This window comes from Python bivittatus, unplaced genomic scaffold, assembly GCF_059951505.1.
Source record: "Python bivittatus isolate LINGU-HERP-01145 unplaced genomic scaffold, Pbiv_v1 ctg000340_np1212, whole genome shotgun sequence".
NCBI lineage: Eukaryota > Metazoa > Chordata > Lepidosauria > Squamata > Pythonidae > Python > Python bivittatus.
Genome location: NW_028277056.1, coordinates 14242371 through 14261275, shown reverse-complemented (window position 1 = coordinate 14261275; position 18905 = coordinate 14242371). Strand labels below are relative to the sequence as shown.

Below are 18905 nucleotides of genomic sequence, written 5' to 3'. Positions count from 1 at the left end.
AGAGGGGGGCATGGAGTTTCACCAAGCTCCTTTGAAAGAGTGTTTTGCATGCTCTATTAATCAAGGAATTTAAACTTTGCAGCTTCCCATACATAATGGTCTTCTCTGCTTTCCAACCATGGATTGGATTGATTCTACCACGTTTTACATTTTTTTAATGTTTCAATGCACTTCTTGATATATAGATCCAGATATTTACTTAATATGCATTTACATATATGTAAGTATTTAAACATTTAAATACTTATTTTGAAAATGAAAATATATTTTACCCAGTGAGTTGAACTAGACCTCTGCTGATTTCTTTCAGTAACAATATGGAAGGGTTTTATCATTACCTTGTTCATTTTTTTTCTTTTACTTCTGTATTCTAAAACTCCAGTATTTCTTGGGGAGGGGGCAGGTCTCTTGCCCAAATACTAACCAGATTTAATACTGCTTAGCTATTAACGACAAGCAAAGGTGGTCTAGATGTTGCTACATAACTGGGCTATGAAGATGATTTATGAAGGTGCCACTAGAAAAGAAATTTTGGGCTAATGCCTAAAATGCGATTTAATAATGTAGGGTTCCAGACACAGCAGAGCTGTCTCATTACACAATAACATAATTGCATCTTAAGTGCTTGTGGGAGGAGATGAAGTTTAAGTTTATGAAGCCCAGAATCTAAATGAGTTAACTACACTATTATGGATTTTAAAATGTTGAAGAGGAAAAAAATGCATGTTTAGGATCCCCAAACCATGGATATATCAGATTTGTTTTATTACAATCAAAGGGAAGCCTTTGTGTTCGGAGGAAACATCCAAAAGCATATTCTCCTTCCTATCTCTTTGCTGGTCTCTGAAGTCTGCTTCTTTTTGAAATCAGGAAATCCCAACCCTAGGGGGCTCCAAAAAAGGGATGGGTAGAATAGATGTAATGGACAAAGCTAAGGATCCTAGTTTTGTACCATGGCCACCATTGCAGCAGAAATATATTCTTCCCAGTGTCTGCAACATGTGTGCATGTGCATGCCTATGTGTGCATATGTATGTGTGTGTTTGTATATAGAAAGAAACAGTATAAATTGTAAGGCAAGTTATAATAAAACAAAATACCAAAATTAAAAAGTTTTAAAAAATGATAGTAAAATCAATACAATGAAATTCAAGTCAAAGTCAAAATCAATAACATTAAAATCAATTCACCATTAGAGGCTTGGCAAATGGGATGAGGTTTTGCTATTTTCTTAAAAAGCCACTTCCCTGGAGAGATTGTTCCATAGCCTAGGAGCCACAAGGAAGCCCTTTCCTGTGTACCAGGAACATGAACATCTGGCAGGAGGGACATGTTCATGCTCTGGTGACCTAAGTAACTAAGTAGGTTTATAATGGGAGAGGCACTCCCTCCAACACTCAGGCCTTAAGATGTTTAGGGTTTAAAGGTCAACACCAACATCTTTAAGAGAGAGAAAGTGAGAGGGAGACCATCAAGGGACTATCTGTCTCCATTCCACCTCACTAATTGCAGATGGTTGGGTAATAAGATATAATGAAGTGCTCCAACATCGGAATATTCCACCTCTGGTCCGCCTACTGTATACTGTATTTTATGACAGTTCTTAACATGGAATGGAACTGTGAGATATGTATAGGACTGTGGTCCCAAAATAAACAGATCATCAACAGTTATTTATTTTCATAAAATTTGCATTTGTCTTCTCATACATGGAGCTTTCTAAATATGTTCATGTTTCCTAAATACACACATGAACTCAAGTTGAATTTTCTCTGTTCCAGTCCAATATTTTCCAAACTTTGAGAGAAAATAAGTTCAGTAATATATATTAAAGGAAAGTGCACAAACTTACATGTGCAAAGCTAAAAATAATGACAAATATTTTCTATTTGGAAACATTGCTGGCAAGAATGTGTACATTAGAAAAATAAGTTTATATTAAGAGAAATGTGTATGAAAATTCGCAAACTTCTTTGTGGGAAGTCAATTGTAAAGTTTATAAATCAAAATGAAGGCTGGAATGAAGTGAAAGTTGAAATAACAACTTGAATGTGGGTGGATTCATCTATGTTTCCATCAAAACTGTTTTAGAACTTCCCAAGAGATACCATTTAATTATTCTGTTTCATTCTGGATGCCACACTTCAAGAAGCATTCAGACAAACTAGAGAGGTTTCAGAGGAGAACAATGGTATACAGATTGATTAAAGGACCTAGACAGAACATATGGCAGTATTCTTCAAGTCACAGAGAAGAAAGTCACAGCCTGATATCTGTCATGATAGGCTGTAGGTTATTGAATAATGGTCTTAAAATATAACAAGATAGATTCCACTTGAATCTAAAAACAAAACAAAACTACTGTTATTCCAAAGTGTTCACTCTTTCATTCACACCTTTTGTGAAGGTGAGTGGTGGCAAATGAAAATAGAATGAACAACAATTGGAAATTCTTTTGGGGATTCAAAGAGGAAGTTTGCTTTAACACTTTCCTTTTACTTAAAAATATTCTGTTTGTACTCACTTGCAGTAATGTAGGCATTCTCTATCCTTTATTATTTTGCTGAAAATAATCAGCTGACCACCAATAGTTCAATAGTTAAAAGTTGCATGGTCAGGTGATCCTACTCTGAAAGAAAATGGGGAGGGAATTTTTGGGCATAATTTCTCTTATGAATTTGCAGGTGTGTATTGCTGAAATAGAAATTTGAGAGCATTTGAACAATTCTCCAGACACTGAAAACTTTGAGGTCAACCAGAATGTACGGCGACTTAAACTTCTAACCCTAGAACTTTTTAGAAGCTTCTCTGGGCAGATCTAATTTGTTCACTTGAAGAGCCAGAATAATGGATGCCATCAGGTTTAAAAGATCTGACCTGACCAATTTGAATTCCATTTATTTGCTACTTATGTTTATAACCCACACTATAACACTGTGTTGATTTATTGTTCAGATTTTGTCCTCACTTTAGGACAACCAGGTTTGTTGAGACAATTGCTTCATGATCTGCATACCTGATGGATAACAGTATGTAATACATGTTTTAAAAAAAGTTTGGGCTTTGATCATGTGGCTGGAGCAGTCATCTTGACTTTTTTGATATCCTGCTCCCCACCTACCCCAGAGACAGCATATTAAAATGCCAGCCATATTTTAGTCTAGTCTAGTGTAGTGTAAAAGTTGGTTCCCAAACTCAGAAGGATTCAAAAGAGTGACAAGTTTCCCCATTATCACTGAAAAGATAATGCCTCCTTGCTGGATCATAAGAAGATAGTTAGAAAGAAAATCTCCAAGTTTCTCCCATAACATACACAAAAATAAATGGTCCTAAACAGGAAATTAAAGCCAGTTAGGTGTATTGGTTAAGGCATCAGACTAGAAACCAGGAGACTGTAACTTCCAGTCCTACCTTAGGCACAAAGCCAGCTGGGGGACCTTGGGCCAGTCACTCTTTCTCAGCCCTAGGAAGGAAGCAATGGCAAACCAGTTCTGAAATCCTGGGCTGGAGCCCAGACTAACAAATTGTTGGTTTAGGTGAGACCTACAAGACCATATTCCCCAACCTGATGTAGCTAATTACAACATCACACTGACTCCTATAATTCCAAAAAAGTGAGGGATCAGACATTACAGAAGTCTCTTCATTAGGAGCATAGGTGCCATCTGGAGTTTTGTAGTCTAGTTCTGGAGCTCTATTTTCATGTTGCATGAAAATTTCTGTCAATTTTCTTTTGTGGCATTTCTTAGTTTTCTTCACTGTTGGAGGTGGTAAAGTGTGCTAATGCTGTTGCCATAGTTTTTTTTGTTACACACCTTTCCATTCCTGGATGATCATTCTTCCCAGTCTGAAACAGCCCACTAGCAGGAATTTTCTTAGGATTGTATGCAAGCATGGGAAGCCACAGGGGCTACAAAACACTAGAAATATTATTGTACAGTGAAATATAAGCTGTCTGTCTCTCTGTCTCTTACCTATCTCATTTCAGTTAATCGATTTCACACTCGATTCCATACTTTCTGCAGGATGGTTTAATTGTACTTCATAATTAATATATGTGTTCATGTGAGCTCTCTTTTCTCTCTTTCTCTTTGTCTGTCACATTCTTGAGCTTTTTTTAGATAGTTCCTGCCCCATTCCAAAATCCTAAGGGCTCTCTTGGTAAATTGAGAGTCAGTTTGGTCTAGTGGTTAAAGCACCAGGCTAGAAACCAGGAGACTGAGAGTTCTAGTCCTGCCTCAGGCATGAAAGTCATTCTCTCTCAGCCCAACTCACCTCACAGGGTTGTTGCTGTGGGGAAAATAGGAGGAGGAAGGAGCATTAGGCATGTACACCACCTTGAGTTATTTATAAAAATAAATAAAGGTGGGATTAAAAAAATCTAACTTAGAAGAGTATGTACTTGTTCCAGGTTTACCACTGGAATTGTGTACTGAAGTATCCAAGAATCTGTAGCTACCATCTAATACTAGAACAAGTCTTAGTTCCTATGTTTAAGAAAGGAAATATGTTGTTTTGCTTAGGATGAGATGGCCAGAGGAAGTCTACCATTCTTCTTTACTTTTATCAATAACTCATTCACTTATTCAGTACAAGGTCTTTCCTTGTACCTTCCAAAATAGGTGACTAGTTACACAACACTCATTGGCCAAATGAAGGGTGCTTGTCTTACTTAACAGACTTGTCACCCACTCCTGAATGGACAGCTTATTACACACCCAAACATATTAAAAACCATCCAAACCCAAATAACTTAAAAAATGGCTGAAAGTTCCAAAAGATATGGGTAAAGAAATAGGTTCTAACCTCCCTCTGAAACTGAAATAAGGCAGCTTATTTAAACTCCAGTGGCAGTTTGTTCTACAATGAAGGCTGTACCATCAAAAATAAAGAATTTGTGCAATGAAAACCTAAGTGTTTTCCCTTAAAACTGAAGGGTGCAGAGCAGACTGTATGAGAATAGCTACTCTTGCAGTCCACCCCATGCGTGTATGGACTCTGAAAGCAACTAAGTGCAGCTATTTTGGTGTGATGTCCATCCATGCTGATGCATTCTAGGCCAGCTGCAATTGCATCAACCCCCCATACAGAGTGCAGTGAAATAATCCATCAGTGAAATTACCAGCATGTGTCATGGTGCATGGTTGATCTTTAAGTACGCGCCATAGCTGTTTTATCACTGAAGCTGAAGGTTGTTTGCAATCCTGTTACTATTATTGATTTGGACTTGATTTGGGCTGTTTGATTTTTTAAAACAATTTAAAACAGAGACATATTTGCAAAAAGTTAATGTCTGTAGATGGACAGATAGTTACTACGATGGTACAATTGATGCTCAATATAACATTAATAAAAAGTATCAAGCAAAGTACATTGAGTTTTCATAATGTTAAAAAGGAATAAAAAAAGAAACATGGATTTTTAAGCTTAGGAACATGGTCTCCACTATATTACTGTGATATATATAAATAAAAATTAAAGGGAAGAAAAGAAAGAAAAAAGAGAAAAACATCCCTAAAAACAGTATAGGTAGATATTTGATTGTTGGCTCCCTCCTTCTTTGTTCTCCAACTGATTTGCATTATCTATTCGTGTAAACTTTAGAAACCCTGCTCTAAATGTTGGCATTTGCTGTTTGAGTTTATGGGTGTATTATGTTTTCCTCCCATTTAGGTTTTGTACATTGCTATGAATGATATTAAATCAAATCCTGGTTCTTTTTCCAGGCCTTGGGGTCAGGATGAGTAGAATCCCAATTGGCTGAGTTGTAGTATATTTTAGTCTGGTGGTCTTTTTATTGTTTTATTTCATTTTCAATGCATTGCATTGCTTTCCTTGTGTTTACATTTGCTACTGAGGTGTTCTCCTTACGTACACTGCATACAATGCAGGGTTCCACTGTTGGAGTTGGGTGGCCATATAAATGATTGATATATTGTGCTTGCCCTCATTGGATGTATTGAAGCAGAGCAGCCTCTGCAACACTTTATTTTGAATTCCTGTCTTGAGCAGTGGGTTGTTGTTCCTGTTATTACTGTTTTTACCCCACCTTTATTTATAAAAAAAATTCCCCTCTCACCCCTATGGGTGGTACGTGTCTTCCTCAGTCTCAGATCTTCTATCAGAGGCCTGGGCGTTTGAGGGTTCTGCGCAGTATCTGAGCTGTTCCTAGCACTGCACTTTTCTGGACAGAGAGCTCTGATGTTGTTCCTGGGATCTGCTGGAGCCCCTCTCCCAGCTTAGGAGTCATGGCCCTGAGTGCTCCTACCACCACTGGGACCACTTTGGCCTTGACTTTCCACAACCTCTCTATTTCTTCCTTCAGGCCCTGGTACTTCTCCAGCTTCTCATGTTTCTTCTTCCTGATGTTGCTGTCACTTGGCACTGCTACATCTATCACTACCGCTGTCTTCTGTATATTATTTTAAAAAATTCCCTTCTCACCCCAATGGGTGGTACGTGTCTTCCTCAATCTCGGATCCTCTACCAGAGGCCTGGGAGTTTGAGGGTTCTGCGCAGTATCTGAGCTGTTCCTAGCACTGCACTCTTCTTCACAGAGAGCTCTGATGTTGTTCCTGGGATCTGTTGGAGATATATCTATATCTATATCTATATCTATATCTATCTATCTATATATGTATTTTGTATACATATACAAAATTCAAGGCAGTGAACATAACTAATGCTCAATGGCCTTCCAACTCTATGCTATTAATTTAAATACTTGATTTGAACTAAATACATTTAAAATCAACTTCTAATACGGATAATTAAATGCATCCCACGAGCCATATTTGGCAGACTCAACTTTTTCACAAACTTTCATTTTGGCAGTTTCAAGTCAGTGGCAAAACCAGGTGTTCTATCAAGCGGCTGATAGGATGACATCAATAGATGATGAATTGCATTTCATCAGATGTGCTAGTGCTGTTGTAATTAGTGTTCCATATTCACCTAAGAATTAAAAGAAATACAAGTGGGACCTACAACAAAGCGTTGCAGTGTGAAATATTTTTGTCCAGTTTTACATTCCTATAGCAAGCTCTGTTGTTCACTGGGGAATCTTTTGGTTTTCATTCTCCAGAAAATAGTCTGCAAGAATTCCATGTCCAGTGCGTATGATCAATCCATATATAAGATATGGAAGTATCCACCAATTAATATCTAGTCCATTTCAGCCTTACATATAATCAATCCTAAATCTGTTCAAGGAAATTTTCCAATCACTTTCTAAATTTTAAAATAACATAAAAACAAGAAATGAACATTTATTTCAATATGCAACTTCCTTTAATGCACTGTGGATACATCTTTCCCTACAGCAGAAATAGCCCATATCTTTTCCTTAAAATTATTTGCTTGCTTCTAATAAGTATGAAGATAAAGTTTATCCAGGAGCATTTACAAAGCCTGAATCTGTAAGTTGTCATTTGTCATGATGAGAGTCACAGTGAGCTTCCGGGTGGAGAAAATGGAGGATTGACATGTCTCCAAAGAGCAGGAACAATGCTGAGGTGGAGAACAGTGACTGGGAGATAAGCCCAGACTGGTGGAGCTTGGTGATCATGAGTGATCTCTTCAGCTTCTCCTTATCTACAGATTGCCCACATGTGCTATGGAAGGCAGCTCCTCGTGAGGAAGCCTGCAGAGATGCTGCTGAAAACTCATGAGTAAGAGCACTAGAAGCCAAGGACATTACAGCGGAGCCTGTAATGGACACTGGGTCTGACCTACCTTCATTTTCTAAAACACATTTGCATTATAATTATCTAAAAGCTACAGAGATCTTCAGAGCAGCAGAATAATCAGAACTTCTTGGCGAGCGTTCCTATGACCCAGGGCATGAATAAAGGGAAACAGAAAGAACTAAGTACAAGGATTTAAAAATAATCCACAGCAAATAGCTTGCTAAGAGTTTGGATTATAAAAGTTTAAAATGGATAAAGGGTTTGGATGAATTTGGATTTTGCTTATTTTAAAGCATTTTCAAATTAATTAAACAAATTAAAGAAATAAATAGTACAGACCTTCATGGGAAAGAGGATTGTTTGGATTCTCCAAGAGAAATGACTGGTGGATTTTTCTAAACAAAAAGTTAAGGGACTGTCATTAAAGTGCATAGACTGTAGAATATGTTGAATGGAACTAATGAGTTAAAAATATAGTGAAGGGGGGGGGGGAAGGAAAGAAGGGCCTTCTTTTGGCTGTTGCTTTCCATTGTTGGACAAATTAAAAAAAAAAGTGAGAAGGAGATGGCTATTATCAGGGAAGCAGCAAAAGAAGGATCACTAACACAGCAATTACTAGGAAAAGGCATTACACCAGGGATGTTACAAATGTTTGAGGAATGGGGGACAGATATTATAAAATCAGTGGCAATTTTACTGGCTGAAAGATTTGCCAGCATGGAAGAGAAATTGAATAAAAAATAGGAAGAAACTGCAGTACAAATTATTGGAGGAGTTAAACAAATTGAGGAAAAAATTGAGATTCCAGAAAATAAGATGGAAGTAACAGGCAGAGAAATGAATGAAGATCTGGATGTGGCATTACTGGAATTAAGAGAGGAAGAAATTTGTTTGAGGCTGAGAGTAATTTGGGGACAACCTGGGGAGGGCATTAAGGAGAGAGCTGTTGAAGTTTTAACAGAGTTTATGGAATGGGAAAAGAAGATGAGGCTACAGAAATGGACAGAGTGTGCAAAATTAACACAAAATATGTAAAGATAAAAAATGTTTTAAGATTTGAGATATACCTGTGCACTGTGTTAGGAAGATGACAAGAGATCAAGTGATACAACAATACTTCAACACCAAGTTAATTTTGCCCAAATAAATATCTAGTAGAAGATTGCCTACAAGGAAAGAATACAAAATAGACTTGTTTGATCAATAATAATAATAAGTATTTTCATAAAAGATTGAAAACCTTTGGTGGACTTTTTGCTGGCTTGGGTGATTTTTGCTTTTGTTAATTCAAATGGGGAATTAACATTGAATGATTGTTATATGGGGAGAGGAAAATATGAAATTTTAAAGGGGGAGTGAAGAAAATAAGCTTGTTTGTAACTGCTGTAAAGAAGATCAGAAGCCATTTCTTTTTTCTAATATTTTTTTCTTTTTTTCCTTTCCTGCACTTTTCCTTTCATTTTTTCTTACCTTTATGTTTTATATTTTTTCCTGTTACTTTTATTCATGTTTTAAAAATCAATAAAAATTATATGTATGACGAGAGTCACAGTAAGTCATAAAAAGTCAAGACTCCTTAAGTAGTGTAAAATAAAATCTATTTGAGTTGAGCTTGACTTCTGTTGAGTTCATGTAATGGTTTGTGGCAACATTATGGAAGTGGTTTGCCATTGGCTTCTTCAGAGTTCTTCTAACCTACAGCCATGAAAGTTCTGGTGATTATTGTCTTATGTAGATCTGACCATGCTTAGCTTTTTCAGATCATTCCAGATTGGTTAGGTGCTGCCACTTTGCCGGCATAGCAAGTAAAAGGACTGTACAAAACTTTGAAGGAGCACTTCAGAGTGCCCTTTTGAAGCACTGTGGTGCCTTGCATTTAATGGTGAAGTGCCATGGCATCATCTGGGGAAAATATTGTTTTGCAGATTTATGCCTACCCTTCAGCCACTCTTAGCCTTATGTGCAAAAGCAATTATTTTCTGAACAGCTTGTGGATCTTTCTTGTGTATCCTGAGCCATGAACCTTGGAGCAACTCATAACTGTCTCTTCTCAACTACCCCTTTGGACTAAACTGCTGCCACAGATCTCTGAGAGTGATTTGGCTACAAGCTACAGACTATGCTATGAGAAAGTTGTTGTCAGTCCTGGACATTTTACCCTGCTTCCCTTGGCTTTTCCTTAGGGTTCAACTTCCTATGCCATGCTTCTAGAGTGAATTATAGTCAAGTAGCCATAAAACAGGACTGTGCCTCTCTACCATGATCCAGACAGGCCTCATAAGCATCTGAGGAATGGGTATATTAAAGACAGAGTAATGTGGAGTCCTTGGGGTTCTCTGAGCTTGGCTGTTTTCTTGCAAATGTTTCGTTACCTGGCTAGGTAAGATCTTCAGTGCTAGAATGGAATGGGGTTTGTTCTCTGTTTATATACAGTGGCACACCCTGCCAGTTTTGGAGGGGGGGGGGTTTGTTTTCTTTTGTTTTTCCCTCTGGTAGTTCCTTGATTAGGGTATTGTTTACTGCTTGATTGTATGTCTGGTGATAATCTTGGCGTTAATCTCTGCTTATCTGGGTGATGATTGCTGGTGAGGAGATGTTCTGGTCTTTTGTTTTCCTTTTTATTGTCTCTTTTGAATACTGTGTAGATGTTGTTTATCTCTATGTGCCACCGTATATAAACAGAGAGCAAACCCCATCCCATTCTAGCACTGAAGATCTTACCTAGCCGGGTAACGAAACATTTGCAAGAAAACAACCAAGCTCAGAGAACCCCAAGGACTCCACAGTTCAGCCCTGAGCTACACATATTCTCTTCTATTGAGACAGAGTAATATCAAACACGGGGGTAATAGGGTGAAACATATCACCATGAATGCAAACATTTAAATATATATAATCGAACCTTCAGAGTCAAGGTCAATGCAAAACAGCTTGATTATTGTGTAAGCATAATTTTGGAACAAAGGAATGCTACCAATATTGTTTCAATTGATTTTTTTTCCTCCTCCATGCAGATCAAGCTGGAGCAAAATTAAGGACTACAGTTATTGTTCCTTCCTTTTCAGAGGCAATTCTGATTATTTTCAGACAGCTTTTGACTGCTAGCTTACAGTATGCCCTTTGGGTTCTTTTAATAGAAATTGTAAATATTTTTGAATCAGGAATGTGTACAAGGTCAGCTAACTTTCCCCTCTCTTAAAATATATTTATAATGAAAAAGCAACTTTGTGAATTAAATTGATATTGGTTTTCTCCCTCTACCCATGACAGCTTCAATTTTTCCCTGATGGAAATGTTTTCATGTGTACTTGTTTTTTCTCTCTCTGAATAGATTCTTAAAATGTGTACATCTATTTGATAGCTTTAGAGCATCTTTAGGACAAGAACTGTGAATGAATGAAAATGATAGCTCATTATATGATAGGACACATGCATGCAGAAATATATGTGGAAATATAATTATTTCTCCAGTTTGGCTCCCTTCCTCTGACAAATTCAGTAACTAAAAATCCCACTCTGAAAAAACATATTAATCAATATTAGCTGGCTTCAGGTCACAGAAATGTAATCTTTATAGCTATAAATATGTTGTGGAATACATATATAAACTGAAAACTCTACGAAGCTTTGAAAGGTATCAGAAGACCAAAGCTGAGATAATTTATGAAACTACAGAAATGATGTTAAGCGTACAAAGACGTGGGCAGTTCTAAACGACAGTAACGTAAGGTGTGTCAGCTCCTCTTTCTGGCTGAGTTCAGAAGGTCGTGAGTAAATTTTTTCTCCAAACAAATTCTTTTATTTCAAAATCCAGCTCCATCAGATTCTTCATAAAGACGTTGGTTGTGGATTTTTGAACCTGGGACATGCCCTAGCAATGACAAGAGTCAAATGATTGTTCTATTCCAGGATGTCACAAAGGTGGAGTTTTGCAATCCAAATAGCATGAAAATCAATCCAGTGTTGCAGAAGAAGCAAACAGAGCAACTCAAAGCTAGAACTGCAATAGCTAGTAGGTATTTATCAGGCTTGAAGAGGGCAGGTGAGATTACAGTCGCCTGACTAGGCAAGCAAGAGTCAAGGAATTCAGATAGTTTGAGGGAACTTCAGATTTCCAAACATAATCTGGGTTTTCAAATACAAAGTGAACATTGTTTCCAATGGTTGTCCCATGAGATGCTTGGCTGTTAGAGCTGGGCGTGCTTTAGATTACATCTCCTTTGGAGCATGTGGGAACACAAATTTAGTATCTGCTTTGGAACATGTGGGAACATAAATGTAGCACCTGTTGGCAACAACTTAAAACTGTGGAGTCTTTTCCCAGGACAGTGCACAGTCACGCTATCTCAGGACAAGCTATAGTTGCTTTAAGAAGTTGCACACAGATGCTATCTTCGCATTCCAAAGCAGCTTTTGGAAATCAGACCCAAAGGTCTGCCCAGCCTTATTTCTACCCTAGACAGCCAAACTCTACCCTGTGTCAGTGGGCTCATGATTAGCCTCAATTTGCATCTCTTATTCTCAAGGAGCCTAACCTTGGAACCTTGCATTCCTAGGCCATTGTTGGGATCTGTCTCCTCAAAAGAGAAGAAAGGAGGAGGCATTTCAAAGAATCAGATTCTGTGCTTTCAAGTCCAGCCATGTTCTAAGCAAGCAACCAGCTCCCCCATCCTCTCCTGAACTCAGCAGACTGGTACCCTCCCCTGCCCAACCTTTGAAAACAGGCAATTGAAGATGATACAGCAGGAGATGTATAGAAGTGACAGCTATTCAAAGAAACAGCTGTACCTGATTATGGAAAACTATACATAGGTTGGGGTAGAGGCTGCTAATATTAGGGAGCAACATGGCTTAGCAAAGTCACTGCAGCCATGGTCTTAAGGTCTCCATTACTTCCCATTTATAGAACACCTAGCTGCAAAACCTTTCCTGCATTTGACACAACCTTTTTTCTTACTTCTTTCCTCTCATCTTCTTCTGTTACTGTTTTTCTGGTGGGCATGCTTGTGTGTGTATTGAATTTGGACTGGATTTATGACCCTGAGATAAGCCTGATGGATTTGCTGCAACAATAACCCAGATATAACCTGAGGCCTGGTCAATCACTCAGCTCAGAGAACTTCCACAGTGTGGTGCCTCAGCAATCCACCTCCTTCTCTTCCTCTTCTGATGAGGTTGGCTTCAGCTGATTCCTTGAATCTGTAATGGCATAATGCATGTTGACATGAGGAAAAGCTCTTCGTTTTTTTTACCTGTTTTCATTTAGATGTATTTTTTTTTCCCTACAGACAGTAGAACAGAGCTGAGGATGATTAAAAAGTCAAACAGGCATCAAAGCGTCAACAAAATTTCACACACATAACAGTCTATATCCATATACAAACCATCTTGCAAAGGGTTACCGTGAGTGAATGACCCTTCTCAGATTCACTGTACAATTTTGCCCATCCAGTTGAAGTGCCTAGTTAATGAAACTAGGATAAACATCTGCCCACTGAAGCAGTTACAACATCCCACTTATTATCTGTTGAAAATTATGATTTGAGGAAAAATGATCCTGCTCCAAACGAACATACAGCAGAAAACATTGCAGCTTTTTTCAACAAGATGTTCCTTAGCTGTGTTGAGGCTGGAACACCTGATGTATCTGAAACATGGCTGGGAATTTCTAGAATGCGCAGTGCCAGGATGACATATCTTTCAAACATAGGTGTGAACACATATATATATGACAAAGCAGAACTACAGATGTGTTTAAAAAAAAATCAGCTCTTCTATTGTCTGTATCAGGATGCCAGCTGTTAAGACCATACGCTTCCCTCCCCCCTGCATCACTGCTGCCTTTGAAATGTCATATTCCATCTCTAAACATTTTAGCATCTGATAAAGTCAACTTTCTGCCTTTCAAAGTATGTAGTTTGGGATAACAGAAACTACAGTGCTCAGTGATTTGATGGGTATAAACAGTTGCTTGATAACAAGCAAACATTCCTCTGTATGAAATTATTTCTCTACTGCATTCTACAGAATTGCATTCTCTCTTTCCTGAAAACAACAACAATTCAGATACTACATCTGATATCATCTGATTGGAGGAGATGCTAAATTGTGAATTAGCCCAGCTTTTTTGAGAAAACATTATCTGTACTAAAATGGGGAACTCTGTTATTAGTATGATTAATGTGAGTTCTATTTGTCATGCTTACCAATATAAATGAGCCATATGAAATTATTGTAGACTCTAACTTGAATAAACTGCAGTATTTTTAACAATAATCCAACAGCTGAAATCCTATTTTCTGTTCCCTTCAAAGCTTATTTTTAGCTCATTTTTAGACTCTCTTGCTATGAAGTTGCATTTTGCAGTTGTTGATGAGCACCACACAGCTTGCCTGACGTTTCACTCAGAATAGAGAGGTTGAGTTAAGAATAATTTTGTTAAATTTGCACCATTTCTTTGAGGTGGGAAACAAGTTGGAGTATTTCACCCAGGTGGAGTATTTATTCAAGTTAGATATCTTTCAAAAGATCTATATCAGAGACTTGTCACATTTATTTTAAAATATGCAGAAGGGGATACAGATTCAGGAATCCAAACACAGCCAAAGTCCATAGCTCTCATATTTTATTATGTATGTATTCATTAATATAAATATTTAGACCTCGGCCACCAAAAACATCTCTTTTGCCTTTTTTGTGTTGGTACTATAATAGCAAAGCCCTCATCCTTAGGAATCTTGGCAGATCGATCTATTATAAAAAGTGAAGCCAACACTGTGGCTCACCAACCCACCTTTTCTTTTTTTAACTTTGTCCATTAAATTTCTACTGCTGATTATAAAAGTCTCTTGGTGGTTGTAGTACAGATAAAACCAGAATGAAAAACAGCTAGATTTATTAAAAATGATGAGAAACAACAGGAAAAAATAACAGTGAAAAATGAATAAAAATTCTGTGTTAAAGTTGATCTTTAAGAACCTGTTTAAAGGCAAGGCAAGAAGATAGGCTCCTAAATTTAACTCAGATGGAATTCCAAAGAATTTTAGACAGTTAAAGAGAAAATTCTATTCCAAGTCAATGCAAAATGAAACCACAGCGACTGTAGGAATTTTTTCAAGGGAAGACCTCAGGAAGAGTGTGAGAAAACAAGAATGTCTGCGGGGGGAGGTGGGAGAGGAAGACACATGAGTTGTGTTATAAAATAATCACATAAATTATGTAACTATATCATTACAGAACACACATCTAATTCATACGACCTACACAGTGACTTCACAACATTTGTGATGTCATCATATCTCATAATGGTAGGAAGATAGAAATTCATAGAAAACTGTATTCTCAAAAGCACCCTGGACCCAAGGCATACAGTATATAGGCAGTAATGTGCCCTTGGATTTCACCAGAAACAAATTGGCTGTCAATGCAATGCATGTAGATATTGTATAATGGGAGTCTCTTTGAGTTTTTCCAGAGACCAACCAAGCTGTTGTGTTCTGTGCCAGGCTAGACAGTACAATGGCAGCCCCACATGAACTATATAATAGCACTCAAGTCTAGTTGTTGCCAGATACATTTGCTTCCAAGAAAGGCCACCACTGACATATCCACCCTAATTCAGGGTTCCTCAACCTTGGCAATTTTAAGACGGGTGGACTTCAACTCCCAGAATTCCCCAGCCGTAACTGAAAAAAAGCTCTCACTAAGAAACCAGAGAAAGATTTCCCCAAACTGCATAGTTAGTCCATCGATGAAATGGAGTTCCATTAAGAGTGTGAAGCTTTACCACCTTTTTTGGTTCATACCTCCTCACAAAGAGCATTTCAACTTATTACTAATACATATGCTTATGCACCTGTGAGACAGCAAACAACAATTAAAATAAATGCAAGTTAACCTTATTTAAAAATCACAAAGATGAACCAGTGCGGTATAGTGGTTAAGATGTGGGACTGGGACCAGGGGAAGTCACATTCTCAGCCCAATTTGCTTCAAAGTTATTGCTGTGGGGATAAAATGAAATGAAACTCCCTTTTAAGCCATCTTGATATCACAGAAGAAAGGTGAGACATAATGTAATTATAGAAAAATGATACAGTAAAAGCAGGCAAGATACAGTAGGGAGATTATCACCAAGTAGATTTTACACTCTCCAAAAAAAGAATGGCTAAATCAGTTAGCAAAACTCCATCAGAGGGAGTGCTAGTCTAATTTCCCAAGGCAAGGAATGCTATAATTGAGGTGCAGACCTTGAGAAAGCCTTTATCTTGTCTGCTTTATTTGTGGCTCCACAGCAGTTGGTCATAGAGAACGGTCTTCCTATCAGATCTTAATGAATGGACAGGATGTATGGGAGACAGCTGTTCTAAGGTAACCTAGATCTAAGTTCTTTAAAAGTTATCACCCACATTTTGACTTGAAAGCATCAGGTCTCTAGGGAGATAGCTACAGTTCTAAGATGCTTACAGAGTCCATTTTTCACTTTTGTGGTATCGGCCCACATTCACACATTATACTAAGCCATAGTGTAGCCTGCTTGTTTTTGGCTTAGCAGGATCTGTGACCTTTTATGACATAGTAAAATTTGGTGGGAGAGGTCTTCCAGCATCCTTATCTTTGCCTTTTTTCTGATGCAGTAGGCACAAAGCATAGCAAGCCATTTAAAACAAGCAAGCAATCCATCCCCCTTTCTATGAATTCTGTTTAACTAAATAAAGGAAAAAATATGGTGCCTATATTATGTGCATACCAGCATGTTCCTTGGCATCTAACCAACTCTCTTTCACTCTCCCTCTTCTTCCTTAAGTTTTTATATTTAAATTGAATGGGAAACTAGCTTGCTGGCTGGGGAATTCTGGGAGTTGAAATTCACACAGCTTAAAGATGCTGAGATTGAAAAAAACATTGCTGTACAGCACTAATTTCAGGCATAAATTGGATTTCCAGAATTACCTTTAAGTCCTACACAAACCACACAAGCTGGCTTAGAAGCTAAAATAATGGGTGGCTCAACTCCAACATTTTGTTTGTTTTCTGTTAATTACTCTGCCTTACTTACTTCTTACTCCTTTCCAAACTTTCACATCGTGCTGGTTGCTCCAAGGTTAGTAAACCCATTTCAAAGGTCAGAGGGTCCCATCTACTTTAGAGGAGTCCTGAAAATAAGAGCACCTATAGAAGGTGGCCATCCGTAATTTAGAATGGTATTCAGCACACTGCCAAGAGAGAATTGTAGTTTCATTTCTTCCTCCACTGACACGCTTCTTTTAAAATCGAAGAGAGTTAATAAGCAATATGACAGGCCATATAATGAGCAGATTTCCCAGTCCCAAGAAGAAAATGTCAAACCTTCCATGGTCACCCCCCAGCCCTGACTGGGCCTACAATCAGCCTACAAATTGCAGTTATGGATGTTTTCATTATCTCCTGCCCAATTCTCAACCCAAATTTGCAAGCCCTTCCTGCACATGAACAAGATTGTAATTTTCAACTCCAGTCCTGTCTGAAGCACCTTTCATGATTAAAACCTTTCCCACTTCTGCTGAGACTACAGATTGCCAGTTACTAACAACATTTTTCTTCATTCTCCTCTACAACAGAATCTGTTGCCACCTCTTATCTTTTTTAAACAGATATAGTCTCCAGAGCCTCCAAATCCAGAACAATGCTGACATTACCAGATTCTTTATCTCTGAAATATAAGGCATAGGGTTCTGCAATCCGTCACTTCAGTACAGGTAGGATTCAGGAGAAGGTCCACCAGGACAGGAGAAGCAAGTATTATATTTTGCTCAAGAATCCAAATTGTACAAGATGTTATTGTCTAAATGCCATGAATAATATTCAATAAATAGATATTTAATTGGCAAAAACTTTGTAAAGTTTTCTCAAGCATTCAAAAGAGGCCGTTTTGTTGAAATTCAAGGCTATGTCAGAAGATATATTTAACTTTTGTGTTTCTAAAATCCTATATCTATAAGCAGAGCCTTTCCATTACCAGTCCTCTTGTATTTATACGCTCTTTGTTAACTTCTAACAAACAACTACTATGTATAAAAAAGCAGAAAAGGAATGGTGTGCTGATTTTCCCAGACAGCAGTAATATTCTCCAATTGAAACTGACAGTAACATTTTTTTCCTTTTATGCTAATGTCTCCTGGGAAGTGATAATGAGTTTGAATTCCTTTCAGCAAGTAAAGTGTAAAGTAAGTTGGTTAACTTGAGTGTTACACTGGTAGGATATGTGGCTGTTGGTAGTTTTAAAATAACAATTGTAATGTGCAAAGCTTGAAGGGTGCTATAGTACATTAGTTCAGTGTGCTAACAAATATAGCTTGTTTTATGTATGTGTCATTTGGGAAAACTGTATCTGTTCCTAGGCTGAATTTGTAGTTCCAGTATGGTGAATTTTGTGATTCCATTATAGCACATTCATTCTGGGTGGGGCTTGAGTTAATTAAACTTCTGTAAGTAAAACTAACACTCTGTATGCTTGTGAGGCTGCACTGGAAAAGTAATTGGCCCATTGCTATGCTCCATATGAAATTCTTGCTCTGAATGTGATCCAGTCGTTTCCAATAGCAACACTTATTTTATATAAGCAAGTTTTCTACAAAGTATTTTTTTATGAGAAATAACTGTACATCCCCAAACTGTTCTATATTTACAAGCCACATTTCCAAGAATAAGCGAAATCAAAATATAAGGCTTGATTCCTATTGGTTACTTGGAATTTGACAACCCAGATATGGTGCACAGAATTATAATTTAGAAGCTCTGCTATGCCACTCCTCACCCCCAACCCCATCCCCATTCCTTTGGTGCTTGTTCTCGTAAAATATCTTGATATGCTGGTGAGGGACGGTAGAATATCAGATTATGTTCAAATCAGACAGACTCTTGCAATCAGATTAAATCAGTTATCCCAATCTTATCCCCCTTTATAGGGGGAAAGTTAAAACATTTGCTCTTTTCTGTGTCTCCCTTCCCCATCACCCACCAATCTCTTGCTGATTTTGGGGATCCACTGCATTTAGAAGGAAGCATTGTTATTCCTTATCATCAGCCCTTTTCTTCATTTGAAATGTGCCACAGGTTGCAACCCCCCCCCCATCACACATTTCTTTTTTGTTGCAAAGTTAATAATATTCTATTTCAAATCAAACAAAAGAAATATAGGTACTTTTAAAAATATAAAATCAGAGCGGAAAGGAATCA

General features: G+C 37.7%; 1 protein-coding gene across 1 annotated transcript in view; it reads right to left on the bottom strand.

The window, feature by feature from the left end:
* CNTN5 (contactin 5) overlaps positions 1-18905 on the bottom strand; it is a 723666-nt gene that overhangs the window by 410947 nt on the left and 293814 nt on the right. Inside the window, exon 3 of the mRNA XM_088140604.1 lies at positions 12776-12887. The gene's annotated coding sequence lies outside the window, so the exon portion shown is untranslated. The remainder of the gene's footprint in view (positions 1-12775; positions 12888-18905) is intronic.